The following is a 22,696-nucleotide window of genomic DNA, read 5'->3' as shown; positions in this document are numbered from 1 at the left end:
AGTTTTCTTCTTCTCTTGTGTTTAAATGACTGTGGTTACTGTCTTTATAATAGAAGCTTAAGCTAAAAAGCTTACAGCACCTAGTATTCCCAGGCAGTCTCCCATCCAAGTACTAACTAGGCCCAACTCTTCTTCACTTCCGAGATCAGACGGGATCGGGCTTTCAAGGAGTGGTATGGCCGTAAGCGATCACTGCTGGCTGTAGAAGACTATTTCTATATACTCTTCTAAGAGTAATACTTGTTTTAGAGCTGCCTGTAAACGGTAGACCACCTGACACCTCAAATGAAAATGATTGGCTTTCCAGTTCGTTTTTTTTTTTTGTTGTTTTTTTTTTTTAAGTTTTCTTCTTCTCTTGTGTTTAAATGACTGTGGTTACTGTCTTTATAATAGAAACTTAAGCTAAAAAGCTTACAGCACCTAGTATTCCCAGGCAGTCTCCCATCCAAGTACTAACTAGGCCCAACTCTTCTTCGCTTCCGAGATCAGACGAGATCGGGCTTTCAAGGAGTGGTATGGCCGTAAGCGATCACTGCTGGCTGTAGAAGACTATTTCTATATACTCTTCTAAGAGTAATACTTGTTTTAGAGCTGCCTGTAAACGGTAGACCACCTGACACCTCAAATGAAAATGATTGGCTTTCCAGTTCGTTTTTTCTTTTTAGTTGTTTTTTTTTTTTAAGTTTTCTTCTTCTCTTGTGTTTAAATGACTGTGGTTACTGTCTTTATAATAGAAGCTTAAGCTAAAAAGCTTACAGCACCTAGTATTCCCAGGCAGTCTCCCATCCAAGTACTAACTAGGCCCAACTCTTCTTCACTTCCGAGATCAGACGGGATCGGGCTTTCAAGGAGTGGTATGGCCGTAAGCGATCACTGCTGGCTGTAGAAGACTATTTCTATATACTCTTCTAAGAGTAATACTTGTTTTAGAGCTGCCTGTAAACGGTAGACCACCTGACACCTCAAATGAAAATGATTGGCTTTCCAGTTCGTTTTTTTTTTTTTGTTGTTTTTTTTTTTTAAGTTTTCTTCTTCTCTTGTGTTTAAATGACTGTGGTTACTGTCTTTATAATAGAAACTTAAGCTAAAAAGCTTACAGCACCTAGTATTCCCAGGCAGTCTCCCATCCAAGTACTAACTAGGCCCAACTCTTCTTCGCTTCCGAGATCAGACGGGATCGGGCTTTCAAGGAGTGGTATGGCCGTAAGCGATCACTGCTGGCTGTAGAAGACTATTTCTATATACTCTTCTAAGAGTAATACTTGTTTTAGAGCTGCCTGTAAACGGTAGACCACCTGACACCTCAAATGAAAATGATTGGCTTTCCAGTTCGTTTTTTTTTTTTTTTTTTTTGTTTTTTTTAAGTTTTCTTCTTCTCTTGTGTTTAAATGACTGTGGTTACTGTCTTTATAATAGAAGCTTAAGCTAAAAAGCTTACAGCACCTAGTATTCCCAGGCAGTCTCCCATCCAAGTACTAACTAGGCCCAACTCTTCTTCGCTTCCGAGATCAGACGAGATCGGGCTTTCAAGGAGTGGTATGGCCGTAAGCGATCACTGCTGGCTGTAGAAGACTATTTCTATATACTCTTCTAAGAGTAATACTTGTTTTAGAGCTGCCTGTAAACGGTAGACCACCTGACACCTCAAATGAAAATGATTGGCTTTCCAGTTCGTTTTTTCTTTTTAGTTGTTTTTTTTTTTTAAGTTTTCTTCTTCTCTTGTGTTTAAATGACTGTGGTTACTGTCTTTATAATAGAAGCTTAAGCTAAAAAGCTTACAGCACCTAGTATTCCCAGGCAGTCTCCCATCCAAGTACTAACTAGGCCCAACTCTTCTTCACTTCCGAGATCAGACGGGATCGGGCTTTCAAGGAGTGGTATGGCCGTAAGCGATCACTGCTGGCTGTAGAAGACTATTTCTATATACTCTTCTAAGAGTAATACTTGTTTTAGAGCTGCCTGTAAACGGTAGACCACCTGACACCTCAAATGAAAATGATTGGCTTTCCAGTTCGTTTTTTTTTTTTTTTGTTTTGTTTTTTTTAAGTTTTCTTCTTCTCTTGTGTTTAAATGACTGTGGTTACTGTCTTTATAATAGAAGCTTAAGCTAAAAAGCTTACAGCACCTAGTATTCCCAGGCAGTCTCCCATCCAAGTACTAACTAGGCCCAACTCTTCTTCGCTTCCGAGATCAGACGAGATCGGGCTTTCAAGGAGTGGTATGGCCGTAAGCGATCACTGCTGGCTGTAGAAGACTATTTCTATATACTCTTCTAAGAGTAATACTTGTTTTAGAGCTGCCTGTAAACGGTAGACCACCTGACACCTCAAATGAAAATGATTGGCTTTCCAGTTCGTTTTTTTTTTTTTGTTGTTTTTTTTTTTTAAGTTTTCTTCTTCTCTTGTGTTTAAATGACTGTGGTTACTGTCTTTATAATAGAAACTTAAGCTAAAAAGCTTACAGCACCTAGTATTCCCAGGCAGTCTCCCATCCAAGTACTAACTAGGCCCAACTCTTCTTCGCTTCCGAGATCAGACGGGATCGGGCTTTCAAGGAGTGGTATGGCCGTAAGCGATCACTGCTGGCTGTAGAAGACTATTTCTATATACTCTTCTAAGAGTAATACTTGTTTTAGAGCTGCCTGTAAACGGTAGACCACCTGACACCTCAAATGAAAATGATTGGCTTTCCAGTTCGTTTTTTTTTTTTTTTTTTTTGTTTTTTTTAAGTTTTCTTCTTCTCTTGTGTTTAAATGACTGTGGTTACTGTCTTTATAATAGAAGCTTAAGCTAAAAAGCTTACAGCACCTAGTATTCCCAGGCAGTCTCCCATCCAAGTACTAACTAGGCCCAACTCTTCTTCGCTTCCGAGATCAGACGAGATCGGGCTTTCAAGGAGTGGTATGGCCGTAAGCGATCACTGCTGGCTGTAGAAGACTATTTCTATATACTCTTCTAAGAGTAATACTTGTTTTAGAGCTGCCTGTAAACGGTAGACCACCTGACACCTCAAATGAAAATGATTGGCTTTCCAGTTCGTTTTTTCTTTTTAGTTGTTTTTTTTTTTTAAGTTTTCTTCTTCTCTTGTGTTTAAATGACTGTGGTTACTGTCTTTATAATAGAAGCTTAAGCTAAAAAGCTTACAGCACCTAGTATTCCCAGGCAGTCTCCCATCCAAGTACTAACTAGGCCCAACTCTTCTTCACTTCCGAGATCAGACGGGATCGGGCTTTCAAGGAGTGGTATGGCCGTAAGCGATCACTGCTGGCTGTAGAAGACTATTTCTATATACTCTTCTAAGAGTAATACTTGTTTTAGAGCTGCCTGTAAACGGTAGACCACCTGACACCTCAAATGAAAATGATTGGCTTTCCAGTTCGTTTTTTTTTTTTTGTTGTTTTTTTTTTTTAAGTTTTCTTCTTCTCTTGTGTTTAAATGACTGTGGTTACTGTCTTTATAATAGAAACTTAAGCTAAAAAGCTTACAGCACCTAGTATTCCCAGGCAGTCTCCCATCCAAGTACTAACTAGGCCCAACTCTTCTTCGCTTCCGAGATCAGACGGGATCGGGCTTTCAAGGAGTGGTATGGCCGTAAGCGATCACTGCTGGCTGTAGAAGACTATTTCTATATACTCTTCTAAGAGTAATACTTGTTTTAGAGCTGCCTGTAAACGGTAGACCACCTGACACCTCAAATGAAAATGATTGGCTTTCCAGTTCGTTTTTTTTTTTTTTTTTTTTGTTTTTTTTAAGTTTTCTTCTTCTCTTGTGTTTAAATGACTGTGGTTACTGTCTTTATAATAGAAGCTTAAGCTAAAAAGCTTACAGCACCTAGTATTCCCAGGCAGTCTCCCATCCAAGTACTAACTAGGCCCAACTCTTCTTCGCTTCCGAGATCAGACGAGATCGGGCTTTCAAGGAGTGGTATGGCCGTAAGCGATCACTGCTGGCTGTAGAAGACTATTTCTATATACTCTTCTAAGAGTAATACTTGTTTTAGAGCTGCCTGTAAACGGTATACCACCTGACACCTCAAATGAAAATGATTGGCTTTCCAGTTCGTTTTTTCTTTTTAGTTGTTTTTTTTTTTTAAGTTTTCTTCTTCTCTTGTGTTTAAATGACTGTGGTTACTGTCTTTATAATAGAAGCTTAAGCTAAAAAGCTTACAGCACCTAGTATTCCCAGGCAGTCTCCCATCCAAGTACTAACTAGGCCCAACTCTTCTTCACTTCCGAGATCAGACGGGATCGGGCTTTCAAGGAGTGGTATGGCCGTAAGCGATCACTGCTGGCTGTAGAAGACTATTTCTATATACTCTTCTAAGAGTAATACTTGTTTTAGAGCTGCCTGTAAACGGTAGACCACCTGACACCTCAAATGAAAATGATTGGCTTTCCAGTTCGTTTTTTTTTTTTTGTTGTTTTTTTTTTTTAAGTTTTCTTCTTCTCTTGTGTTTAAATGACTGTGGTTACTGTCTTTATAATAGAAACTTAAGCTAAAAAGCTTACAGCACCTAGTATTCCCAGGCAGTCTCCCATCCAAGTACTAACTAGGCCCAACTCTTCTTCGCTTCCGAGATCAGACGGGATCGGGCTTTCAAGGAGTGGTATGGCCGTAAGCGATCACTGCTGGCTGTAGAAGACTATTTCTATATACTCTTCTAAGAGTAATACTTGTTTTAGAGCTGCCTGTAAACGGTAGACCACCTGACACCTCAAATGAAAATGATTGGCTTTCCAGTTCGTTTTTTTTTTTTTTTTGTTTGTTTTTTTTAAGTTTTCTTCTTCTCTTGTGTTTAAATGACTGTGGTTACTGTCTTTATAATAGAAGCTTAAGCTAAAAAGCTTACAGCACCTAGTATTCCCAGGCAGTCTCCCATCCAAGTACTAACTAGGCCCAACTCTTCTTCGCTTCCGAGATCAGACGAGATCGGGCTTTCAAGGAGTGGTATGGCCGTAAGCGATCACTGCTGGCTGTAGAAGACTATTTCTATATACTCTTCTAAGAGTAATACTTGTTTTAGAGCTGCCTGTAAACGGTAGACCACCTGACACCTCAAATGAAAATGATTGGCTTTCCAGTTCGTTTTTTCTTTTTAGTTGTTTTTTTTTTTTAAGTTTTCTTCTTCTCTTGTGTTTAAATGACTGTGGTTACTGTCTTTATAATAGAAGCTTAAGCTAAAAAGCTTACAGCACCTAGTATTCCCAGGCAGTCTCCCATCCAAGTACTAACTAGGCCCAACTCTTCTTCACTTCCGAGATCAGACGGGATCGGGCTTTCAAGGAGTGGTATGGCCGTAAGCGATCACTGCTGGCTGTAGAAGACTATTTCTATATACTCTTCTAAGAGTAATACTTGTTTTAGAGCTGCCTGTAAACGGTAGACCACCTGACACCTCAAATGAAAATGATTGGCTTTCCAGTTCGTTTTTTTTTTTTTTTTTGTCTGTTTTTTTTAAGTTTTCTTCTTCTCTTGTGTTTAAATGACTGTGGTTACTGTCTTTATAATAGAAACTTAAGCTAAAAAGCTTACAGCACCTAGTATTCCCAGGCAGTCTCCCATCCAAGTACTAACTAGGCCCAACTCTTCTTCACTTCCGAGATCAGACGGGATCGGGCTTTCAAGGAGTGGTATGGCCGTAAGCGATCACTGCTGGCTGTAGAAGACTATTTCTATATACTCTTCTAAGAGTAATACTTGTTTTAGAGCTGCCTGTAAACGGTAGACCACCTGACACCTCAAATGAAAATGATTGGCTTTCCAGTTCGTTTTTTTTTTTTTGTTGTTTTTTTTTTTTAAGTTTTCTTCTTCTCTTGTGTTTAAATGACTGTGGTTACTGTCTTTATAATAGAAACTTAAGCTAAAAAGCTTACAGCACCTAGTATTCCCAGGCAGTCTCCCATCCAAGTACTAACTAGGCCCAACTCTTCTTCGCTTCCGAGATCAGACGGGATCGGGCTTTCAAGGAGTGGTATGGCCGTAAGCGATCACTGCTGGCTGTAGAAGACTATTTCTATATACTCTTCTAAGAGTAATACTTGTTTTAGAGCTGCCTGTAAACGGTAGACCACCTGACACCTCAAATGAAAATGATTGGCTTTCCAGTTCGTTTTTTTTTTTTTTTTTTTTGTTTTTTTTAAGTTTTCTTCTTCTCTTGTGTTTAAATGACTGTGGTTACTGTCTTTATAATAGAAGCTTAAGCTAAAAAGCTTACAGCACCTAGTATTCCCAGGCAGTCTCCCATCCAAGTACTAACTAGGCCCAACTCTTCTTCGCTTCCGAGATCAGACGAGATCGGGCTTTCAAGGAGTGGTATGGCCGTAAGCGATCACTGCTGGCTGTAGAAGACTATTTCTATATACTCTTCTAAGAGTAATACTTGTTTTAGAGCTGCCTGTAAACGGTAGACCACCTGACACCTCAAATGAAAATGATTGGCTTTCCAGTTCGTTTTTTCTTTTTAGTTGTTTTTTTTTTTTAAGTTTTCTTCTTCTCTTGTGTTTAAATGACTGTGGTTACTGTCTTTATAATAGAAGCTTAAGCTAAAAAGCTTACAGCACCTAGTATTCCCAGGCAGTCTCCCATCCAAGTACTAACTAGGCCCAACTCTTCTTCACTTCCGAGATCAGACGGGATCGGGCTTTCAAGGAGTGGTATGGCCGTAAGCGATCACTGCTGGCTGTAGAAGACTATTTCTATATACTCTTCTAAGAGTAATACTTGTTTTAGAGCTGCCTGTAAACGGTAGACCACCTGACACCTCAAATGAAAATGATTGGCTTTCCAGTTCGTTTTTTTTTTTTTTTGTTTTGTTTTTTTTAAGTTTTCTTCTTCTCTTGTGTTTAAATGACTGTGGTTACTGTCTTTATAATAGAAGCTTAAGCTAAAAAGCTTACAGCACCTAGTATTCCCAGGCAGTCTCCCATCCAAGTACTAACTAGGCCCAACTCTTCTTCGCTTCCGAGATCAGACGAGATCGGGCTTTCAAGGAGTGGTATGGCCGTAAGCGATCACTGCTGGCTGTAGAAGACTATTTCTATATACTCTTCTAAGAGTAATACTTGTTTTAGAGCTGCCTGTAAACGGTAGACCACCTGACACCTCAAATGAAAATGATTGGCTTTCCAGTTCGTTTTTTTTTTTTTGTTGTTTTTTTTTTTTAAGTTTTCTTCTTCTCTTGTGTTTAAATGACTGTGGTTACTGTCTTTATAATAGAAACTTAAGCTAAAAAGCTTACAGCACCTAGTATTCCCAGGCAGTCTCCCATCCAAGTACTAACTAGGCCCAACTCTTCTTCGCTTCCGAGATCAGACGGGATCGGGCTTTCAAGGAGTGGTATGGCCGTAAGCGATCACTGCTGGCTGTAGAAGACTATTTCTATATACTCTTCTAAGAGTAATACTTGTTTTAGAGCTGCCTGTAAACGGTAGACCACCTGACACCTCAAATGAAAATGATTGGCTTTCCAGTTCGTTTTTTTTTTTTTTTTTTTTGTTTTTTTTAAGTTTTCTTCTTCTCTTGTGTTTAAATGACTGTGGTTACTGTCTTTATAATAGAAGCTTAAGCTAAAAAGCTTACAGCACCTAGTATTCCCAGGCAGTCTCCCATCCAAGTACTAACTAGGCCCAACTCTTCTTCGCTTCCGAGATCAGACGAGATCGGGCTTTCAAGGAGTGGTATGGCCGTAAGCGATCACTGCTGGCTGTAGAAGACTATTTCTATATACTCTTCTAAGAGTAATACTTGTTTTAGAGCTGCCTGTAAACGGTAGACCACCTGACACCTCAAATGAAAATGATTGGCTTTCCAGTTCGTTTTTTCTTTTTAGTTGTTTTTTTTTTTTAAGTTTTCTTCTTCTCTTGTGTTTAAATGACTGTGGTTACTGTCTTTATAATAGAAGCTTAAGCTAAAAAGCTTACAGCACCTAGTATTCCCAGGCAGTCTCCCATCCAAGTACTAACTAGGCCCAACTCTTCTTCACTTCCGAGATCAGACGGGATCGGGCTTTCAAGGAGTGGTATGGCCGTAAGCGATCACTGCTGGCTGTAGAAGACTATTTCTATATACTCTTCTAAGAGTAATACTTGTTTTAGAGCTGCCTGTAAACGGTAGACCACCTGACACCTCAAATGAAAATGATTGGCTTTCCAGTTCGTTTTTTTTTTTTTGTTGTTTTTTTTTTTTAAGTTTTCTTCTTCTCTTGTGTTTAAATGACTGTGGTTACTGTCTTTATAATAGAAACTTAAGCTAAAAAGCTTACAGCACCTAGTATTCCCAGGCAGTCTCCCATCCAAGTACTAACTAGGCCCAACTCTTCTTCGCTTCCGAGATCAGACGGGATCGGGCTTTCAAGGAGTGGTATGGCCGTAAGCGATCACTGCTGGCTGTAGAAGACTATTTCTATATACTCTTCTAAGAGTAATACTTGTTTTAGAGCTGCCTGTAAACGGTAGACCACCTGACACCTCAAATGAAAATGATTGGCTTTCCAGTTCGTTTTTTTTTTTTTTTTTTTTGTTTTTTTTAAGTTTTCTTCTTCTCTTGTGTTTAAATGACTGTGGTTACTGTCTTTATAATAGAAGCTTAAGCTAAAAAGCTTACAGCACCTAGTATTCCCAGGCAGTCTCCCATCCAAGTACTAACTAGGCCCAACTCTTCTTCGCTTCCGAGATCAGACGAGATCGGGCTTTCAAGGAGTGGTATGGCCGTAAGCGATCACTGCTGGCTGTAGAAGACTATTTCTATATACTCTTCTAAGAGTAATACTTGTTTTAGAGCTGCCTGTAAACGGTATACCACCTGACACCTCAAATGAAAATGATTGGCTTTCCAGTTCGTTTTTTCTTTTTAGTTGTTTTTTTTTTTTAAGTTTTCTTCTTCTCTTGTGTTTAAATGACTGTGGTTACTGTCTTTATAATAGAAGCTTAAGCTAAAAAGCTTACAGCACCTAGTATTCCCAGGCAGTCTCCCATCCAAGTACTAACTAGGCCCAACTCTTCTTCACTTCCGAGATCAGACGGGATCGGGCTTTCAAGGAGTGGTATGGCCGTAAGCGATCACTGCTGGCTGTAGAAGACTATTTCTATATACTCTTCTAAGAGTAATACTTGTTTTAGAGCTGCCTGTAAACGGTATACCACCTGACACCTCAAATGAAAATGATTGGCTTTCCAGTTCGTTTTTTCTTTTTAGTTGTTTTTTTTTTTTAAGTTTTCTTCTTCTCTTGTGTTTAAATGACTGTGGTTACTGTCTTTATAATAGAAGCTTAAGCTAAAAAGCTTACAGCACCTAGTATTCCCAGGCAGTCTCCCATCCAAGTACTAACTAGGCCCAACTCTTCTTCGCTTCCGAGATCAGACGAGATCGGGCTTTCAAGGAGTGGTATGGCCGTAAGCGATCACTGCTGGCTGTAGAAGACTATTTCTATATACTCTTCTAAGAGTAATACTTGTTTTAGAGCTGCCTGTAAACGGTAGACCACCTGACACCTCAAATGAAAATGATTGGCTTTCCAGTTCGTTTTTTCTTTTTAGTTGTTTTTTTTTTTTAAGTTTTCTTCTTCTCTTGTGTTTAAATGACTGTGGTTACTGTCTTTATAATAGAAGCTTAAGCTAAAAAGCTTACAGCACCTAGTATTCCCAGGCAGTCTCCCATCCAAGTACTAACTAGGCCCAACTCTTCTTCGCTTCCGAGATCAGACGGGATCGGGCTTTCAAGGAGTGGTATGGCCGTAAGCGATCACTGCTGGCTGTAGAAGACTATTTCTATATACTCTTCTAAGAGTAATACTTGTTTTAGAGCTGCCTGTAAACGGTAGACCACCTGACACCTCAAATGAAAATGATTGGCTTTCCAGTTCGTTTTTTTTTTTTTTTTTTGTCTGTTTTTTTTAAGTTTTCTTCTTCTCTTGTGTTTAAATGACTGTGGTTACTGTCTTTATAATAGAAACTTAAGCTAAAAAGCTTACAGCACCTAGTATTCCCAGGCAGTCTCTCATCCAAGTACTAACTAGGCCCAACTCTTCTTCGCTTCCGAGATCAGACGAGATCGGGCTTTCAAGGAGTGGTATGGCCGTAAGCGATCACTGCTGGCTGTAGAAGACTATTTCTATATACTCTTCTAAGAGTAATACTTGTTTTAGAGCTGCCTGTAAACGGTAGACCACCTGACACCTCAAATGAAAATGATTGGCTTTCCAGTTCGTTTTTTTTTTTTTTTTTTTTGTTTTTTTTAAGTTTTCTTCTTCTCTTGTGTTTAAATGACTGTGGTTACTGTCTTTATAATAGAAGCTTAAGCTAAAAAGCTTACAGCACCTAGTATTCCCAGGCAGTCTCCCATCCAAGTACTAACTAGGCCCAACTCTTCTTCGCTTCCGAGATCAGACGAGATCGGGCTTTCAAGGAGTGGTATGGCCGTAAGCGATCACTGCTGGCTGTAGAAGACTATTTCTATATACTCTTCTAAGAGTAATACTTGTTTTAGAGCTGCCTGTAAACGGTATACCACCTGACACCTCAAATGAAAATGATTGGCTTTCCAGTTCGTTTTTTTTTTGTTGTTGTTTTTTTTTTTTAAGTTTCCTTCTTCTCTTGTGTTTAAATGACTGTGGTTACTGTCTTTATAATAGAAACTTAAGCTAAAAAGCTTACAGCACCTAGTATTCCCAGGCAGTCTCCCATCCAAGTACTAACTAGGCCCAACTCTTCTTCGCTTCCGAGATCAGACGAGATCGGGCTTTCAAGGAGTGGTATGGCCGTAAGCGATCACTGCTGGCTGTAGAAGACTATTTCTATATACTCTTCTAAGAGTAATACTTGTTTTAGAGCTGCCTGTAAACGGTAGACCACCTGACACCTCAAATGAAAATGATTGACTTTCCAGTTCGTTTTTTTTTTTTTTTAAGTTTTCTTCTTCTCTTGTGTTTAAATGACTGTGGTTACTGTCTTTATAATAGAAACTTAAGCTAAAAAGCTTACAGCACCTAGTATTCCCAGGCAGTCTCCCATCCAAGTACTAACTAGGCCCAACTCTTCTTCGCTTCCGAGATCAGACGAGATCGGGCTTTCAAGGAGTGGTATGGCCGTAAGCGATCACTGCTGGCTGTAGAAGACTATTTCTATATACTCTTCTAAGAGTAATACTTGTTTTAGAGCTGCCTGTAAACGGTAGACCACCTGACACCTCAAATGAAAATGATTGGCTTTCCAGTTCGTTTTTTCTTTTTAGTTGTTTTTTTTTTTTAAGTTTTCTTCTTCTCTTGTGTTTAAATGACTGTGGTTACTGTCTTTATAATAGAAGCTTAAGCTAAAAAGCTTACAGCACCTAGTATTCCCAGGCAGTCTCCCATCCAAGTACTAACTAGGCCCAACTCTTCTTCACTTCCGAGATCAGACGGGATCGGGCTTTCAAGGAGTGGTATGGCCGTAAGCGATCACTGCTGGCTGTAGAAGACTATTTCTATATACTCTTCTAAGAGTAATACTTGTTTTAGAGCTGCCTGTAAACGGTAGACCACCTGACACCTCAAATGAAAATGATTGGCTTTCCAGTTCGTTTTTTCTTTTTAGTTGTTTTTTTTTTTTAAGTTTTCTTCTTCTCTTGTGTTTAAATGACTGTGGTTACTGTCTTTATAATAGAAGCTTAAGCTAAAAAGCTTACAGCACCTAGTATTCCCAGGCAGTCTCCCATCCAAGTACTAACTAGGCCCAACTCTTCTTCGCTTCCGAGATCAGACGAGATCGGGCTTTCAAGGAGTGGTATGGCCGTAAGCGATCACTGCTGGCTGTAGAAGACTATTTCTATATACTCTTCTAAGAGTAATACTTGTTTTAGAGCTGCCTGTAAACGGTAGACCACCTGACACCTCAAATGAAAATGATTGACTTTCCAGTTCGTTTTTTTTTTTTTTTAAGTTTTCTTCTTCTCTTGTGTTTAAATGACTGTGGTTACTGTCTTTATAATAGAAACTTAAGCTAAAAAGCTTACAGCACCTAGTATTCCCAGGCAGTCTCCCATCCAAGTACTAACTAGGCCCAACTCTTCTTCGCTTCCGAGATCAGACGAGATCGGGCTTTCAAGGAGTGGTATGGCCGTAAGCGATCACTGCTGGCTGTAGAAGACTATTTCTATATACTCTTCTAAGAGTAATACTTGTTTTAGAGCTGCCTGTAAACGGTAGACCACCTGACACCTCAAATGAAAATGATTGGCTTTCCAGTTCGTTTTTTCTTTTTAGTTGTTTTTTTTTTTTAAGTTTTCTTCTTCTCTTGTGTTTAAATGACTGTGGTTACTGTCTTTATAATAGAAGCTTAAGCTAAAAAGCTTACAGCACCTAGTATTCCCAGGCAGTCTCCCATCCAAGTACTAACTAGGCCCAACTCTTCTTCACTTCCGAGATCAGACGGGATCGGGCTTTCAAGGAGTGGTATGGCCGTAAGCGATCACTGCTGGCTGTAGAAGACTATTTCTATATACTCTTCTAAGAGTAATACTTGTTTTAGAGCTGCCTGTAAACGGTAGACCACCTGACACCTCAAATGAAAATGATTGGCTTTCCAGTTCGTTTTTTCTTTTTAGTTGTTTTTTTTTTTTAAGTTTTCTTCTTCTCTTGTGTTTAAATGACTGTGGTTACTGTCTTTATAATAGAAGCTTAAGCTAAAAAGCTTACAGCACCTAGTATTCCCAGGCAGTCTCCCATCCAAGTACTAACTAGGCCCAACTCTTCTTCACTTCCGAGATCAGACGGGATCGGGCTTTCAAGGAGTGGTATGGCCGTAAGCGATCACTGCTGGCTGTAGAAGACTATTTCTATATACTCTTCTAAGAGTAATACTTGTTTTAGAGCTGCCTGTAAACGGTAGACCACCTGACACCTCAAATGAAAATGATTGGCTTTCCAGTTCGTTTTTTTTTTTTGTTGTTTTTTTTTTTTAAGTTTTCTTCTTCTCTTGTGTTTAAATGACTGTGGTTACTGTCTTTATAATAGAAACTTAAGCTAAAAAGCTTACAGCACCTAGTATTCCCAGGCAGTCTCCCATCCAAGTACTAACTAGGCCCAACTCTTCTTCGCTTCCGAGATCAGACGAGATCGGGCTTTCAAGGAGTGGTATGGCCGTAAGCGATCACTGCTGGCTGTAGAAGACTATTTCTATATACTCTTCTAAGAGTAATACTTGTTTTAGAGCTGCCTGTAAACGGTAGACCACCTGACACCTCAAATGAAAATGATTGGCTTTCCAGTTCGTTTTTTCTTTTTAGTTGTTTTTTTTTTTTAAGTTTTCTTCTTCTCTTGTGTTTAAATGACTGTGGTTACTGTCTTTATAATAGAAGCTTAAGCTAAAAAGCTTACAGCACCTAGTATTCCCAGGCAGTCTCCCATCCAAGTACTAACTAGGCCCAACTCTTCTTCACTTCCGAGATCAGACGGGATCGGGCTTTCAAGGAGTGGTATGGCCGTAAGCGATCACTGCTGGCTGTAGAAGACTATTTCTATATACTCTTCTAAGAGTAATACTTGTTTTAGAGCTGCCTGTAAACGGTAGACCACCTGACACCTCAAATGAAAATGATTGGCTTTCCAGTTCGTTTTTTTTTTTTTGTTGTTTTTTTTTTTTAAGTTTTCTTCTTCTCTTGTGTTTAAATGACTGTGGTTACTGTCTTTATAATAGAAACTTAAGCTAAAAAGCTTACAGCACCTAGTATTCCCAGGCAGTCTCCCATCCAAGTACTAACTAGGCCCAACTCTTCTTCGCTTCCGAGATCAGACGGGATCGGGCTTTCAAGGAGTGGTATGGCCGTAAGCGATCACTGCTGGCTGTAGAAGACTATTTCTATATACTCTTCTAAGAGTAATACTTGTTTTAGAGCTGCCTGTAAACGGTAGACCACCTGACACCTCAAATGAAAATGATTGGCTTTCCAGTTCGTTTTTTTTTTTTTTTTTTTGTTTTTTTTAAGTTTTCTTCTTCTCTTGTGTTTAAATGACTGTGGTTACTGTCTTTATAATAGAAGCTTAAGCTAAAAAGCTTACAGCACCTAGTATTCCCAGGCAGTCTCCCATCCAAGTACTAACTAGGCCCAACTCTTCTTCGCTTCCGAGATCAGACGAGATCGGGCTTTCAAGGAGTGGTATGGCCGTAAGCGATCACTGCTGGCTGTAGAAGACTATTTCTATATACTCTTCTAAGAGTAATACTTGTTTTAGAGCTGCCTGTAAACGGTAGACCACCTGACACCTCAAATGAAAATGATTGGCTTTCCAGTTCGTTTTTTCTTTTTAGTTGTTTTTTTTTTTTAAGTTTTCTTCTTCTCTTGTGTTTAAATGACTGTGGTTACTGTCTTTATAATAGAAGCTTAAGCTAAAAAGCTTACAGCACCTAGTATTCCCAGGCAGTCTCCCATCCAAGTACTAACTAGGCCCAACTCTTCTTCACTTCCGAGATCAGACGGGATCGGGCTTTCAAGGAGTGGTATGGCCGTAAGCGATCACTGCTGGCTGTAGAAGACTATTTCTATATACTCTTCTAAGAGTAATACTTGTTTTAGAGCTGCCTGTAAACGGTAGACCACCTGACACCTCAAATGAAAATGATTGGCTTTCCAGTTCGTTTTTTTTTTTTTTTGTTTTGTTTTTTTTAAGTTTTCTTCTTCTCTTGTGTTTAAATGACTGTGGTTACTGTCTTTATAATAGAAGCTTAAGCTAAAAAGCTTACAGCACCTAGTATTCCCAGGCAGTCTCCCATCCAAGTACTAACTAGGCCCAACTCTTCTTCGCTTCCGAGATCAGACGAGATCGGGCTTTCAAGGAGTGGTATGGCCGTAAGCGATCACTGCTGGCTGTAGAAGACTATTTCTATATACTCTTCTAAGAGTAATACTTGTTTTAGAGCTGCCTGTAAACGGTAGACCACCTGACACCTCAAATGAAAATGATTGGCTTTCCAGTTCGTTTTTTTTTTTTTGTTGTTTTTTTTTTTTAAGTTTTCTTCTTCTCTTGTGTTTAAATGACTGTGGTTACTGTCTTTATAATAGAAACTTAAGCTAAAAAGCTTACAGCACCTAGTATTCCCAGGCAGTCTCCCATCCAAGTACTAACTAGGCCCAACTCTTCTTCGCTTCCGAGATCAGACGGGATCGGGCTTTCAAGGAGTGGTATGGCCGTAAGCGATCACTGCTGGCTGTAGAAGACTATTTCTATATACTCTTCTAAGAGTAATACTTGTTTTAGAGCTGCCTGTAAACGGTAGACCACCTGACACCTCAAATGAAAATGATTGGCTTTCCAGTTCGTTTTTTTTTTTTTTTTTTTTGTTTTTTTTAAGTTTTCTTCTTCTCTTGTGTTTAAATGACTGTGGTTACTGTCTTTATAATAGAAGCTTAAGCTAAAAAGCTTACAGCACCTAGTATTCCCAGGCAGTCTCCCATCCAAGTACTAACTAGGCCCAACTCTTCTTCGCTTCCGAGATCAGACGAGATCGGGCTTTCAAGGAGTGGTATGGCCGTAAGCGATCACTGCTGGCTGTAGAAGACTATTTCTATATACTCTTCTAAGAGTAATACTTGTTTTAGAGCTGCCTGTAAACGGTAGACCACCTGACACCTCAAATGAAAATGATTGGCTTTCCAGTTCGTTTTTTCTTTTTAGTTGTTTTTTTTTTTTAAGTTTTCTTCTTCTCTTGTGTTTAAATGACTGTGGTTACTGTCTTTATAATAGAAGCTTAAGCTAAAAAGCTTACAGCACCTAGTATTCCCAGGCAGTCTCCCATCCAAGTACTAACTAGGCCCAACTCTTCTTCACTTCCGAGATCAGACGGGATCGGGCTTTCAAGGAGTGGTATGGCCGTAAGCGATCACTGCTGGCTGTAGAAGACTATTTCTATATACTCTTCTAAGAGTAATACTTGTTTTAGAGCTGCCTGTAAACGGTAGACCACCTGACACCTCAAATGAAAATGATTGGCTTTCCAGTTCGTTTTTTTTTTTTTGTTGTTTTTTTTTTTTAAGTTTTCTTCTTCTCTTGTGTTTAAATGACTGTGGTTACTGTCTTTATAATAGAAACTTAAGCTAAAAAGCTTACAGCACCTAGTATTCCCAGGCAGTCTCCCATCCAAGTACTAACTAGGCCCAACTCTTCTTCGCTTCCGAGATCAGACGGGATCGGGCTTTCAAGGAGTGGTATGGCCGTAAGCGATCACTGCTGGCTGTAGAAGACTATTTCTATATACTCTTCTAAGAGTAATACTTGTTTTAGAGCTGCCTGTAAACGGTAGACCACCTGACACCTCAAATGAAAATGATTGGCTTTCCAGTTCGTTTTTTTTTTTTTTTTTTTTGTTTTTTTTAAGTTTTCTTCTTCTCTTGTGTTTAAATGACTGTGGTTACTGTCTTTATAATAGAAGCTTAAGCTAAAAAGCTTACAGCACCTAGTATTCCCAGGCAGTCTCCCATCCAAGTACTAACTAGGCCCAACTCTTCTTCGCTTCCGAGATCAGACGAGATCGGGCTTTCAAGGAGTGGTATGGCCGTAAGCGATCACTGCTGGCTGTAGAAGACTATTTCTATATACTCTTCTAAGAGTAATACTTGTTTTAGAGCTGCCTGTAAACGGTATACCACCTGACACCTCAAATGAAAATGATTGGCTTTCCAGTTCGTTTTTTCTTTTTAGTTGTTTTTTTTTTTTAAGTTTTCTTCTTCTCTTGTGTTTAAATGACTGTGGTTACTGTCTTTATAATAGAAGCTTAAGCTAAAAAGCTTACAGCACCTAGTATTCCCAGGCAGTCTCCCATCCAAGTACTAACTAGGCCCAACTCTTCTTCACTTCCGAGATCAGACGGGATCGGGCTTTCAAGGAGTGGTATGGCCGTAAGCGATCACTGCTGGCTGTAGAAGACTATTTCTATATACTCTTCTAAGAGTAATACTTGTTTTAGAGCTGCCTGTAAACGGTAGACCACCTGACACCTCAAATGAAAATGATTGGCTTTCCAGTTCGTTTTTTTTTTTTTGTTGTTTTTTTTTTTTAAGTTTTCTTCTTCTCTTGTGTTTAAATGACTGTGGTTACTGTCTTTATAATAGAAACTTAAGCTAAAAAGCTTACAGCACCTAGTATTCCCAGGCAGTCTCCCATCCAAGTACTAACTAGGCCCAACTCTTCTTCGCTTCCGAGATCAGACGGGATCGGGCTTTCAAGGAGTGGTATGGCCGTAAGCGATCACTGCTGGCTGTAGAAGACTATTTCTATATACTCTTCTAAGAGTAATACTTGTTTTAGAGCTGCCTGTAAACGGTAGACCACCTGACACCTCAAATGAAAATGATTGGCTTTCCAGTTCGTTTTTTTTTTTTTTTGTTTGTTTTTTTTAAGTTTTCTTCTTCTCTTGTGTTTAAATGACTGTGGTTACTGTCTTTATAATAGAAGCTTAAGCTAAAAAGCTTAACAGCACCTAGTATTCCCAGGCAGTCTCCCATCCAAGTACTAACTAGGCCCAACTCTTCTTCGCTTCCGAGATCAGACGAGATCGGGCTTTCAAGGAGTGGTATGGCCGTAAGCGATCACTGCTGGCTGTAGAAGACTATTTCTATATACTCTTCTAAGAGTAATACTTGTTTTAGAGCTGCCTGTAAACGGTAGACCACCTGACACCTCAAATGAAAATGATTGGCTTTCCAGTTCGTTTTTTCTTTTTAGTTGTTTTTTTTTTTTAAGTTTTCTTCTTCTCTTGTGTTTAAATGACTGTGGTTACTGTCTTTATAATAGAAGCTTAAGCTAAAAAGCTTACAGCACCTAGTATTCCCAGGCAGTCTCCCATCCAAGTACTAACTAGGCCCAACTCTTCTTCACTTCCGAGATCAGACGGGATCGGGCTTTCAAGGAGTGGTATGGCCGTAAGCGATCACTGCTGGCTGTAGAAGACTATTTCTATATACTCTTCTAAGAGTAATACTTGTTTTAGAGCTGCCTGTAAACGGTAGACCACCTGACACCTCAAATGAAAATGATTGGCTTTCCAGTTCGTTTTTTTTTTTTTTTTTGTCTGTTTTTTTTAAGTTTTCTTCTTCTCTTGTGTTTAAATGACTGTGGTTACTGTCTTTATAATAGAAACTTAAGCTAAAAAGCTTACAGCACCTAGTATTCCCAGGCAGTCTCCCATCCAAGTACTAACTAGGCCCAACTCTTCTTCACTTCCGAGATCAGACGGGATCGGGCTTTCAAGGAGTGGTATGGCCGTAAGCGATCACTGCTGGCTGTAGAAGACTATTTCTATATACTCTTCTAAGAGTAATACTTGTTTTAGAGCTGCCTGTAAACGGTAGACCACCTGACACCTCAAATGAAAATGATTGGCTTTCCAGTTCGTTTTTTTTTTTTTGTTGTTTTTTTTTTTTAAGTTTTCTTCTTCTCTTGTGTTTAAATGACTGTGGTTACTGTCTTTATAATAGAAACTTAAGCTAAAAAGCTTACAGCACCTAGTATTCCCAGGCAGTCTCCCATCCAAGTACTAACTAGGCCCAACTCTTCTTCGCTTCCGAGATCAGACGGGATCGGGCTTTCAAGGAGTGGTATGGCCGTAAGCGATCACTGCTGGCTGTAGAAGACTATTTCTATATACTCTTCTAAGAGTAATACTTGTTTTAGAGCTGCCTGTAAACGGTAGACCACCTGACACCTCAAATGAAAATGATTGGCTTTCCAGTTCGTTTTTTTTTTTTTTTTTTTTGTTTTTTTTAAGTTTTCTTCTTCTCTTGTGTTTAAATGACTGTGGTTACTGTCTTTATAATAGAAGCTTAAGCTAAAAAGCTTACAGCACCTAGTATTCCCAGGCAGTCTCCCATCCAAGTACTAACTAGGCCCAACTCTTCTTCGCTTCCGAGATCAGACGAGATCGGGCTTTCAAGGAGTGGTATGGCCGTAAGCGATCACTGCTGGCTGTAGAAGACTATTTCTATATACTCTTCTAAGAGTAATACTTGTTTTAGAGCTGCCTGTAAACGGTAGACCACCTGACACCTCAAATGAAAATGATTGGCTTTCCAGTTCGTTTTTTCTTTTTAGTTGTTTTTTTTTTTTAAGTTTTCTTCTTCTCTTGTGTTTAAATGACTGTGGTTACTGTCTTTATAATAGAAGCTTAAGCTAAAAAGCTTACAGCACCTAGTATTCCCAGGCAGTCTCCCATCCAAGTACTAACTAGGCCCAACTCTTCTTCACTTCCGAGATCAGACGGGATCGGGCTTTCAAGGAGTGGTATGGCCGTAAGCGATCACTGCTGGCTGTAGAAGACTATTTCTATATACTCTTCTAAGAGTAATACTTGTTTTAGAGCTGCCTGTAAACGGTAGACCACCTGACACCTCAAATGAAAATGATTGGCTTTCCAGTTCGTTTTTTTTTTTTTTTGTTTTGTTTTTTTTAAGTTTTCTTCTTCTCTTGTGTTTAAATGACTGTGGTTACTGTCTTTATAATAGAAGCTTAAGCTAAAAAGCTTACAGCACCTAGTATTCCCAGGCAGTCTCCCATCCAAGTACTAACTAGGCCCAACTCTTCTTCGCTTCCGAGATCAGACGAGATCGGGCTTTCAAGGAGTGGTATGGCCGTAAGCGATCACTGCTGGCTGTAGAAGACTATTTCTATATACTCTTCTAAGAGTAATACTTGTTTTAGAGCTGCCTGTAAACGGTAGACCACCTGACACCTCAAATGAAAATGATTGGCTTTCCAGTTCGTTTTTTTTTTTTTGTTGTTTTTTTTTTTTAAGTTTTCTTCTTCTCTTGTGTTTAAATGACTGTGGTTACTGTCTTTATAATAGAAACTTAAGCTAAAAAGCTTACAGCACCTAGTATTCCCAGGCAGTCTCCCATCCAAGTACTAACTAGGCCCAACTCTTCTTCGCTTCCGAGATCAGACGGGATCGGGCTTTCAAGGAGTGGTATGGCCGTAAGCGATCACTGCTGGCTGTAGAAGACTATTTCTATATACTCTTCTAAGAGTAATACTTGTTTTAGAGCTGCCTGTAAACGGTAGACCACCTGACACCTCAAATGAAAATGATTGGCTTTCCAGTTCGTTTTTTTTTTTTTTTTTTTTGTTTTTTTTAAGTTTTCTTCTTCTCTTGTGTTTAAATGACTGTGGTTACTGTCTTTATAATAGAAGCTTAAGCTAAAAAGCTTACAGCACCTAGTATTCCCAGGCAGTCTCCCATCCAAGTACTAACTAGGCCCAACTCTTCTTCGCTTCCGAGATCAGACGAGATCGGGCTTTCAAGGAGTGGTATGGCCGTAAGCGATCACTGCTGGCTGTAGAAGACTATTTCTATATACTCTTCTAAGAGTAATACTTGTTTTAGAGCTGCCTGTAAACGGTAGACCACCTGACACCTCAAATGAAAATGATTGGCTTTCCAGTTCGTTTTTTCTTTTTAGTTGTTTTTTTTTTTTAAGTTTTCTTCTTCTCTTGTGTTTAAATGACTGTGGTTACTGTCTTTATAATAGAAGCTTAAGCTAAAAAGCTTACAGCACCTAGTATTCCCAGGCAGTCTCCCATCCAAGTACTAACTAGGCCCAACTCTTCTTCACTTCCGAGATCAGACGGGATCGGGCTTTCAAGGAGTGGTATGGCCGTAAGCGATCACTGCTGGCTGTAGAAGACTATTTCTATATACTCTTCTAAGAGTAATACTTGTTTTAGAGCTGCCTGTAAACGGTAGACCACCTGACACCTCAAATGAAAATGATTGGCTTTCCAGTTCGTTTTTTTTTTTTTGTTGTTTTTTTTTTTTAAGTTTTCTTCTTCTCTTGTGTTTAAATGACTGTGGTTACTGTCTTTATAATAGAAACTTAAGCTAAAAAGCTTACAGCACCTAGTATTCCCAGGCAGTCTCCCATCCAAGTACTAACTAGGCCCAACTCTTCTTCGCTTCCGAGATCAGACGGGATCGGGCTTTCAAGGAGTGGTATGGCCGTAAGCGATCACTGCTGGCTGTAGAAGACTATTTCTATATACTCTTCTAAGAGTAATACTTGTTTTAGAGCTGCCTGTAAACGGTAGACCACCTGACACCTCAAATGAAAATGATTGGCTTTCCAGTTCGTTTTTTTTTTTTTTTTTTTTGTTTTTTTTAAGTTTTCTTCTTCTCTTGTGTTTAAATGACTGTGGTTACTGTCTTTATAATAGAAGCTTAAGCTAAAAAGCTTACAGCACCTAGTATTCCCAGGCAGTCTCCCATCCAAGTACTAACTAGGCCCAACTCTTCTTCGCTTCCGAGATCAGACGAGATCGGGCTTTCAAGGAGTGGTATGGCCGTAAGCGATCACTGCTGGCTGTAGAAGACTATTTCTATATACTCTTCTAAGAGTAATACTTGTTTTAGAGCTGCCTGTAAACGGTATACCACCTGACACCTCAAATGAAAATGATTGGCTTTCCAGTTCGTTTTTTCTTTTTAGTTGTTTTTTTTTTTTAAGTTTTCTTCTTCTCTTGTGTTTAAATGACTGTGGTTACTGTCTTTATAATAGAAGCTTAAGCTAAAAAGCTTACAGCACCTAGTATTCCCAGGCAGTCTCCCATCCAAGTACTAACTAGGCCCAACTCTTCTTCACTTCCGAGATCAGACGGGATCGGGCTTTCAAGGAGTGGTATGGCCGTAAGCGATCACTGCTGGCTGTAGAAGACTATTTCTATATACTCTTCTAAGAGTAATACTTGTTTTAGAGCTGCCTGTAAACGGTAGACCACCTGACACCTCAAATGAAAATGATTGGCTTTCCAGTTCGTTTTTTTTTTTTTGTTGTTTTTTTTTTTTAAGTTTTCTTCTTCTCTTGTGTTTAAATGACTGTGGTTACTGTCTTTATAATAGAAACTTAAGCTAAAAAGCTTACAGCACCTAGTATTCCCAGGCAGTCTCCCATCCAAGTACTAACTAGGCCCAACTCTTCTTCGCTTCCGAGATCAGACGGGATCGGGCTTTCAAGGAGTGGTATGGCCGTAAGCGATCACTGCTGGCTGTAGAAGACTATTTCTATATACTCTTCTAAGAGTAATACTTGTTTTAGAGCTGCCTGTAAACGGTAGACCACCTGACACCTCAAATGAAAATGATTGGCTTTCCAGTTCGTTTTTTTTTTTTTTTTGTTTGTTTTTTTTAAGTTTTCTTCTTCTCTTGTGTTTAAATGACTGTGGTTACTGTCTTTATAATAGAAGCTTAAGCTAAAAAGCTTACAGCACCTAGTATTCCCAGGCAGTCTCCCATCCAAGTACTAACTAGGCCCAACTCTTCTTCGCTTCCGAGATCAGACGAGATCGGGCTTTCAAGGAGTGGTATGGCCGTAAGCGATCACTGCTGGCTGTAGAAGACTATTTCTATATACTCTTCTAAGAGTAATACTTGTTTTAGAGCTGCCTGTAAACGGTAGACCACCTGACACCTCAAATGAAAATGATTGGCTTTCCAGTTCGTTTTTTCTTTTTAGTTGTTTTTTTTTTTTAAGTTTTCTTCTTCTCTTGTGTTTAAATGACTGTGGTTACTGTCTTTATAATAGAAGCTTAAGCTAAAAAGCTTACAGCACCTAGTATTCCCAGGCAGTCTCCCATCCAAGTACTAACTAGGCCCAACTCTTCTTCACTTCCGAGATCAGACGGGATCGGGCTTTCAAGGAGTGGTATGGCCGTAAGCGATCACTGCTGGCTGTAGAAGACTATTTCT

General features: G+C 39.4%; 65 non-coding genes and 2 pseudogenes across 65 annotated transcripts; all 67 read right to left on the bottom strand.

Annotated features, from left to right (window-relative positions):
* Nucleotides 1–68: 68 nt before the first annotated feature.
* On the bottom strand, nucleotides 69–187 carry LOC136698960 (5S ribosomal RNA). Its single transcript, XR_010803522.1, has one exon. It is a non-coding gene; the product is annotated as a 5S ribosomal RNA (ribosomal RNA).
* A 221-nt stretch (nucleotides 188–408) lies between these two features.
* LOC136698034 (5S ribosomal RNA) lies at nucleotides 409–527 on the bottom strand. Its single transcript, XR_010802809.1, has one exon. It is a non-coding gene; the product is annotated as a 5S ribosomal RNA (ribosomal RNA).
* A 222-nt stretch (nucleotides 528–749) lies between these two features.
* LOC136698948 (5S ribosomal RNA) lies at nucleotides 750–868 on the bottom strand. The gene has a single exon (XR_010803511.1). It is a non-coding gene; the product is annotated as a 5S ribosomal RNA (ribosomal RNA).
* A 222-nt stretch (nucleotides 869–1,090) lies between these two features.
* LOC136698760 (5S ribosomal RNA) lies at nucleotides 1,091–1,209 on the bottom strand. The gene has a single exon (XR_010803331.1). It is a non-coding gene; the product is annotated as a 5S ribosomal RNA (ribosomal RNA).
* Nucleotides 1,210–1,431: 222 nt separating this feature from the next.
* Nucleotides 1,432–1,550, bottom strand: LOC136698033 (5S ribosomal RNA). Its single transcript, XR_010802808.1, has one exon. It is a non-coding gene; the product is annotated as a 5S ribosomal RNA (ribosomal RNA).
* A 222-nt stretch (nucleotides 1,551–1,772) lies between these two features.
* On the bottom strand, nucleotides 1,773–1,891 carry LOC136698937 (5S ribosomal RNA). Its single transcript, XR_010803500.1, has one exon. It is a non-coding gene; the product is annotated as a 5S ribosomal RNA (ribosomal RNA).
* A 222-nt stretch (nucleotides 1,892–2,113) lies between these two features.
* LOC136698032 (5S ribosomal RNA) lies at nucleotides 2,114–2,232 on the bottom strand. The gene has a single exon (XR_010802807.1). It is a non-coding gene; the product is annotated as a 5S ribosomal RNA (ribosomal RNA).
* A 222-nt stretch (nucleotides 2,233–2,454) lies between these two features.
* On the bottom strand, nucleotides 2,455–2,573 carry LOC136698759 (5S ribosomal RNA). The gene has a single exon (XR_010803330.1). It is a non-coding gene; the product is annotated as a 5S ribosomal RNA (ribosomal RNA).
* Nucleotides 2,574–2,795: 222 nt separating this feature from the next.
* On the bottom strand, nucleotides 2,796–2,914 carry LOC136698031 (5S ribosomal RNA). The gene has a single exon (XR_010802806.1). It is a non-coding gene; the product is annotated as a 5S ribosomal RNA (ribosomal RNA).
* A 222-nt stretch (nucleotides 2,915–3,136) lies between these two features.
* Nucleotides 3,137–3,255, bottom strand: LOC136698925 (5S ribosomal RNA). The gene has a single exon (XR_010803489.1). It is a non-coding gene; the product is annotated as a 5S ribosomal RNA (ribosomal RNA).
* A 222-nt stretch (nucleotides 3,256–3,477) lies between these two features.
* Nucleotides 3,478–3,596, bottom strand: LOC136698758 (5S ribosomal RNA). Its single transcript, XR_010803329.1, has one exon. It is a non-coding gene; the product is annotated as a 5S ribosomal RNA (ribosomal RNA).
* Nucleotides 3,597–3,818: 222 nt separating this feature from the next.
* On the bottom strand, nucleotides 3,819–3,937 carry LOC136698030 (5S ribosomal RNA). The gene has a single exon (XR_010802805.1). It is a non-coding gene; the product is annotated as a 5S ribosomal RNA (ribosomal RNA).
* Nucleotides 3,938–4,159: 222 nt separating this feature from the next.
* Nucleotides 4,160–4,278, bottom strand: LOC136698913 (5S ribosomal RNA). Its single transcript, XR_010803478.1, has one exon. It is a non-coding gene; the product is annotated as a 5S ribosomal RNA (ribosomal RNA).
* Nucleotides 4,279–4,500: 222 nt separating this feature from the next.
* Nucleotides 4,501–4,619, bottom strand: LOC136698757 (5S ribosomal RNA). Its single transcript, XR_010803327.1, has one exon. It is a non-coding gene; the product is annotated as a 5S ribosomal RNA (ribosomal RNA).
* Nucleotides 4,620–4,841: 222 nt separating this feature from the next.
* On the bottom strand, nucleotides 4,842–4,960 carry LOC136698028 (5S ribosomal RNA). Its single transcript, XR_010802803.1, has one exon. It is a non-coding gene; the product is annotated as a 5S ribosomal RNA (ribosomal RNA).
* A 222-nt stretch (nucleotides 4,961–5,182) lies between these two features.
* On the bottom strand, nucleotides 5,183–5,301 carry LOC136698901 (5S ribosomal RNA). Its single transcript, XR_010803467.1, has one exon. It is a non-coding gene; the product is annotated as a 5S ribosomal RNA (ribosomal RNA).
* A 223-nt stretch (nucleotides 5,302–5,524) lies between these two features.
* LOC136698890 (5S ribosomal RNA) lies at nucleotides 5,525–5,643 on the bottom strand. The gene has a single exon (XR_010803456.1). It is a non-coding gene; the product is annotated as a 5S ribosomal RNA (ribosomal RNA).
* Nucleotides 5,644–5,865: 222 nt separating this feature from the next.
* LOC136698756 (5S ribosomal RNA) lies at nucleotides 5,866–5,984 on the bottom strand. Its single transcript, XR_010803326.1, has one exon. It is a non-coding gene; the product is annotated as a 5S ribosomal RNA (ribosomal RNA).
* Nucleotides 5,985–6,206: 222 nt separating this feature from the next.
* LOC136698027 (5S ribosomal RNA) lies at nucleotides 6,207–6,325 on the bottom strand. The gene has a single exon (XR_010802802.1). It is a non-coding gene; the product is annotated as a 5S ribosomal RNA (ribosomal RNA).
* A 222-nt stretch (nucleotides 6,326–6,547) lies between these two features.
* LOC136698879 (5S ribosomal RNA) lies at nucleotides 6,548–6,666 on the bottom strand. Its single transcript, XR_010803445.1, has one exon. It is a non-coding gene; the product is annotated as a 5S ribosomal RNA (ribosomal RNA).
* Nucleotides 6,667–6,888: 222 nt separating this feature from the next.
* LOC136698026 (5S ribosomal RNA) lies at nucleotides 6,889–7,007 on the bottom strand. The gene has a single exon (XR_010802801.1). It is a non-coding gene; the product is annotated as a 5S ribosomal RNA (ribosomal RNA).
* A 222-nt stretch (nucleotides 7,008–7,229) lies between these two features.
* LOC136698755 (5S ribosomal RNA) lies at nucleotides 7,230–7,348 on the bottom strand. Its single transcript, XR_010803325.1, has one exon. It is a non-coding gene; the product is annotated as a 5S ribosomal RNA (ribosomal RNA).
* A 222-nt stretch (nucleotides 7,349–7,570) lies between these two features.
* Nucleotides 7,571–7,689, bottom strand: LOC136698025 (5S ribosomal RNA). Its single transcript, XR_010802800.1, has one exon. It is a non-coding gene; the product is annotated as a 5S ribosomal RNA (ribosomal RNA).
* Nucleotides 7,690–7,911: 222 nt separating this feature from the next.
* On the bottom strand, nucleotides 7,912–8,030 carry LOC136698867 (5S ribosomal RNA). Its single transcript, XR_010803434.1, has one exon. It is a non-coding gene; the product is annotated as a 5S ribosomal RNA (ribosomal RNA).
* Nucleotides 8,031–8,252: 222 nt separating this feature from the next.
* LOC136698754 (5S ribosomal RNA) lies at nucleotides 8,253–8,371 on the bottom strand. The gene has a single exon (XR_010803324.1). It is a non-coding gene; the product is annotated as a 5S ribosomal RNA (ribosomal RNA).
* A 222-nt stretch (nucleotides 8,372–8,593) lies between these two features.
* Nucleotides 8,594–8,712, bottom strand: LOC136698024 (5S ribosomal RNA). Its single transcript, XR_010802799.1, has one exon. It is a non-coding gene; the product is annotated as a 5S ribosomal RNA (ribosomal RNA).
* A 222-nt stretch (nucleotides 8,713–8,934) lies between these two features.
* On the bottom strand, nucleotides 8,935–9,053 carry LOC136698856 (5S ribosomal RNA). The gene has a single exon (XR_010803423.1). It is a non-coding gene; the product is annotated as a 5S ribosomal RNA (ribosomal RNA).
* A 222-nt stretch (nucleotides 9,054–9,275) lies between these two features.
* Nucleotides 9,276–9,394, bottom strand: LOC136698023 (5S ribosomal RNA). The gene has a single exon (XR_010802798.1). It is a non-coding gene; the product is annotated as a 5S ribosomal RNA (ribosomal RNA).
* A 222-nt stretch (nucleotides 9,395–9,616) lies between these two features.
* Nucleotides 9,617–9,735, bottom strand: LOC136698753 (5S ribosomal RNA). Its single transcript, XR_010803323.1, has one exon. It is a non-coding gene; the product is annotated as a 5S ribosomal RNA (ribosomal RNA).
* Nucleotides 9,736–9,959: 224 nt separating this feature from the next.
* Nucleotides 9,960–10,078, bottom strand: LOC136698433 (5S ribosomal RNA; annotated as a pseudogene).
* Nucleotides 10,079–10,300: 222 nt separating this feature from the next.
* LOC136698022 (5S ribosomal RNA) lies at nucleotides 10,301–10,419 on the bottom strand. Its single transcript, XR_010802797.1, has one exon. It is a non-coding gene; the product is annotated as a 5S ribosomal RNA (ribosomal RNA).
* Nucleotides 10,420–10,641: 222 nt separating this feature from the next.
* Nucleotides 10,642–10,760, bottom strand: LOC136698021 (5S ribosomal RNA). The gene has a single exon (XR_010802796.1). It is a non-coding gene; the product is annotated as a 5S ribosomal RNA (ribosomal RNA).
* Nucleotides 10,761–10,968: 208 nt separating this feature from the next.
* LOC136698020 (5S ribosomal RNA) lies at nucleotides 10,969–11,087 on the bottom strand. Its single transcript, XR_010802795.1, has one exon. It is a non-coding gene; the product is annotated as a 5S ribosomal RNA (ribosomal RNA).
* A 222-nt stretch (nucleotides 11,088–11,309) lies between these two features.
* Nucleotides 11,310–11,428, bottom strand: LOC136698843 (5S ribosomal RNA). Its single transcript, XR_010803411.1, has one exon. It is a non-coding gene; the product is annotated as a 5S ribosomal RNA (ribosomal RNA).
* A 222-nt stretch (nucleotides 11,429–11,650) lies between these two features.
* On the bottom strand, nucleotides 11,651–11,769 carry LOC136698019 (5S ribosomal RNA). Its single transcript, XR_010802794.1, has one exon. It is a non-coding gene; the product is annotated as a 5S ribosomal RNA (ribosomal RNA).
* Nucleotides 11,770–11,977: 208 nt separating this feature from the next.
* On the bottom strand, nucleotides 11,978–12,096 carry LOC136698017 (5S ribosomal RNA). Its single transcript, XR_010802792.1, has one exon. It is a non-coding gene; the product is annotated as a 5S ribosomal RNA (ribosomal RNA).
* Nucleotides 12,097–12,318: 222 nt separating this feature from the next.
* On the bottom strand, nucleotides 12,319–12,437 carry LOC136698832 (5S ribosomal RNA). Its single transcript, XR_010803400.1, has one exon. It is a non-coding gene; the product is annotated as a 5S ribosomal RNA (ribosomal RNA).
* Nucleotides 12,438–12,659: 222 nt separating this feature from the next.
* On the bottom strand, nucleotides 12,660–12,778 carry LOC136698821 (5S ribosomal RNA). The gene has a single exon (XR_010803389.1). It is a non-coding gene; the product is annotated as a 5S ribosomal RNA (ribosomal RNA).
* Nucleotides 12,779–12,999: 221 nt separating this feature from the next.
* Nucleotides 13,000–13,118, bottom strand: LOC136698016 (5S ribosomal RNA). The gene has a single exon (XR_010802791.1). It is a non-coding gene; the product is annotated as a 5S ribosomal RNA (ribosomal RNA).
* Nucleotides 13,119–13,340: 222 nt separating this feature from the next.
* Nucleotides 13,341–13,459, bottom strand: LOC136698810 (5S ribosomal RNA). Its single transcript, XR_010803378.1, has one exon. It is a non-coding gene; the product is annotated as a 5S ribosomal RNA (ribosomal RNA).
* A 222-nt stretch (nucleotides 13,460–13,681) lies between these two features.
* On the bottom strand, nucleotides 13,682–13,800 carry LOC136698751 (5S ribosomal RNA). The gene has a single exon (XR_010803320.1). It is a non-coding gene; the product is annotated as a 5S ribosomal RNA (ribosomal RNA).
* Nucleotides 13,801–14,021: 221 nt separating this feature from the next.
* On the bottom strand, nucleotides 14,022–14,140 carry LOC136698015 (5S ribosomal RNA). The gene has a single exon (XR_010802790.1). It is a non-coding gene; the product is annotated as a 5S ribosomal RNA (ribosomal RNA).
* A 222-nt stretch (nucleotides 14,141–14,362) lies between these two features.
* On the bottom strand, nucleotides 14,363–14,481 carry LOC136698798 (5S ribosomal RNA). The gene has a single exon (XR_010803367.1). It is a non-coding gene; the product is annotated as a 5S ribosomal RNA (ribosomal RNA).
* Nucleotides 14,482–14,703: 222 nt separating this feature from the next.
* On the bottom strand, nucleotides 14,704–14,822 carry LOC136698014 (5S ribosomal RNA). Its single transcript, XR_010802789.1, has one exon. It is a non-coding gene; the product is annotated as a 5S ribosomal RNA (ribosomal RNA).
* Nucleotides 14,823–15,044: 222 nt separating this feature from the next.
* Nucleotides 15,045–15,163, bottom strand: LOC136698750 (5S ribosomal RNA). Its single transcript, XR_010803319.1, has one exon. It is a non-coding gene; the product is annotated as a 5S ribosomal RNA (ribosomal RNA).
* A 222-nt stretch (nucleotides 15,164–15,385) lies between these two features.
* Nucleotides 15,386–15,504, bottom strand: LOC136698013 (5S ribosomal RNA). Its single transcript, XR_010802788.1, has one exon. It is a non-coding gene; the product is annotated as a 5S ribosomal RNA (ribosomal RNA).
* A 222-nt stretch (nucleotides 15,505–15,726) lies between these two features.
* Nucleotides 15,727–15,845, bottom strand: LOC136698786 (5S ribosomal RNA). Its single transcript, XR_010803356.1, has one exon. It is a non-coding gene; the product is annotated as a 5S ribosomal RNA (ribosomal RNA).
* A 222-nt stretch (nucleotides 15,846–16,067) lies between these two features.
* LOC136698749 (5S ribosomal RNA) lies at nucleotides 16,068–16,186 on the bottom strand. The gene has a single exon (XR_010803318.1). It is a non-coding gene; the product is annotated as a 5S ribosomal RNA (ribosomal RNA).
* Nucleotides 16,187–16,408: 222 nt separating this feature from the next.
* Nucleotides 16,409–16,527, bottom strand: LOC136699024 (5S ribosomal RNA). Its single transcript, XR_010803585.1, has one exon. It is a non-coding gene; the product is annotated as a 5S ribosomal RNA (ribosomal RNA).
* A 222-nt stretch (nucleotides 16,528–16,749) lies between these two features.
* On the bottom strand, nucleotides 16,750–16,868 carry LOC136698775 (5S ribosomal RNA). Its single transcript, XR_010803345.1, has one exon. It is a non-coding gene; the product is annotated as a 5S ribosomal RNA (ribosomal RNA).
* Nucleotides 16,869–17,090: 222 nt separating this feature from the next.
* LOC136698747 (5S ribosomal RNA) lies at nucleotides 17,091–17,209 on the bottom strand. The gene has a single exon (XR_010803317.1). It is a non-coding gene; the product is annotated as a 5S ribosomal RNA (ribosomal RNA).
* A 222-nt stretch (nucleotides 17,210–17,431) lies between these two features.
* LOC136698540 (5S ribosomal RNA) lies at nucleotides 17,432–17,550 on the bottom strand (annotated as a pseudogene).
* A 222-nt stretch (nucleotides 17,551–17,772) lies between these two features.
* Nucleotides 17,773–17,891, bottom strand: LOC136698763 (5S ribosomal RNA). Its single transcript, XR_010803334.1, has one exon. It is a non-coding gene; the product is annotated as a 5S ribosomal RNA (ribosomal RNA).
* Nucleotides 17,892–18,114: 223 nt separating this feature from the next.
* LOC136698752 (5S ribosomal RNA) lies at nucleotides 18,115–18,233 on the bottom strand. The gene has a single exon (XR_010803321.1). It is a non-coding gene; the product is annotated as a 5S ribosomal RNA (ribosomal RNA).
* Nucleotides 18,234–18,455: 222 nt separating this feature from the next.
* On the bottom strand, nucleotides 18,456–18,574 carry LOC136698746 (5S ribosomal RNA). The gene has a single exon (XR_010803316.1). It is a non-coding gene; the product is annotated as a 5S ribosomal RNA (ribosomal RNA).
* A 222-nt stretch (nucleotides 18,575–18,796) lies between these two features.
* On the bottom strand, nucleotides 18,797–18,915 carry LOC136699023 (5S ribosomal RNA). The gene has a single exon (XR_010803584.1). It is a non-coding gene; the product is annotated as a 5S ribosomal RNA (ribosomal RNA).
* Nucleotides 18,916–19,137: 222 nt separating this feature from the next.
* On the bottom strand, nucleotides 19,138–19,256 carry LOC136698740 (5S ribosomal RNA). Its single transcript, XR_010803310.1, has one exon. It is a non-coding gene; the product is annotated as a 5S ribosomal RNA (ribosomal RNA).
* A 222-nt stretch (nucleotides 19,257–19,478) lies between these two features.
* LOC136699022 (5S ribosomal RNA) lies at nucleotides 19,479–19,597 on the bottom strand. The gene has a single exon (XR_010803583.1). It is a non-coding gene; the product is annotated as a 5S ribosomal RNA (ribosomal RNA).
* Nucleotides 19,598–19,819: 222 nt separating this feature from the next.
* Nucleotides 19,820–19,938, bottom strand: LOC136698745 (5S ribosomal RNA). Its single transcript, XR_010803315.1, has one exon. It is a non-coding gene; the product is annotated as a 5S ribosomal RNA (ribosomal RNA).
* Nucleotides 19,939–20,160: 222 nt separating this feature from the next.
* On the bottom strand, nucleotides 20,161–20,279 carry LOC136699021 (5S ribosomal RNA). The gene has a single exon (XR_010803582.1). It is a non-coding gene; the product is annotated as a 5S ribosomal RNA (ribosomal RNA).
* Nucleotides 20,280–20,501: 222 nt separating this feature from the next.
* On the bottom strand, nucleotides 20,502–20,620 carry LOC136698728 (5S ribosomal RNA). The gene has a single exon (XR_010803298.1). It is a non-coding gene; the product is annotated as a 5S ribosomal RNA (ribosomal RNA).
* A 222-nt stretch (nucleotides 20,621–20,842) lies between these two features.
* Nucleotides 20,843–20,961, bottom strand: LOC136698744 (5S ribosomal RNA). The gene has a single exon (XR_010803314.1). It is a non-coding gene; the product is annotated as a 5S ribosomal RNA (ribosomal RNA).
* A 222-nt stretch (nucleotides 20,962–21,183) lies between these two features.
* LOC136699020 (5S ribosomal RNA) lies at nucleotides 21,184–21,302 on the bottom strand. Its single transcript, XR_010803581.1, has one exon. It is a non-coding gene; the product is annotated as a 5S ribosomal RNA (ribosomal RNA).
* A 222-nt stretch (nucleotides 21,303–21,524) lies between these two features.
* On the bottom strand, nucleotides 21,525–21,643 carry LOC136698717 (5S ribosomal RNA). Its single transcript, XR_010803287.1, has one exon. It is a non-coding gene; the product is annotated as a 5S ribosomal RNA (ribosomal RNA).
* Nucleotides 21,644–21,865: 222 nt separating this feature from the next.
* Nucleotides 21,866–21,984, bottom strand: LOC136698743 (5S ribosomal RNA). Its single transcript, XR_010803313.1, has one exon. It is a non-coding gene; the product is annotated as a 5S ribosomal RNA (ribosomal RNA).
* Nucleotides 21,985–22,206: 222 nt separating this feature from the next.
* LOC136699018 (5S ribosomal RNA) lies at nucleotides 22,207–22,325 on the bottom strand. The gene has a single exon (XR_010803578.1). It is a non-coding gene; the product is annotated as a 5S ribosomal RNA (ribosomal RNA).
* A 222-nt stretch (nucleotides 22,326–22,547) lies between these two features.
* LOC136698706 (5S ribosomal RNA) lies at nucleotides 22,548–22,666 on the bottom strand. Its single transcript, XR_010803276.1, has one exon. It is a non-coding gene; the product is annotated as a 5S ribosomal RNA (ribosomal RNA).
* Nucleotides 22,667–22,696: the final 30 nt, after the last annotated feature.

This window comes from Hoplias malabaricus, chromosome 5 (genome assembly GCF_029633855.1).
Source record: "Hoplias malabaricus isolate fHopMal1 chromosome 5, fHopMal1.hap1, whole genome shotgun sequence".
Lineage (NCBI taxonomy): Eukaryota > Metazoa > Chordata > Actinopteri > Characiformes > Erythrinidae > Hoplias > Hoplias malabaricus.
The sequence above is the reverse complement of the archived record's forward strand: the minus strand, read 5'-3'. Positions and strand labels throughout refer to the sequence as shown.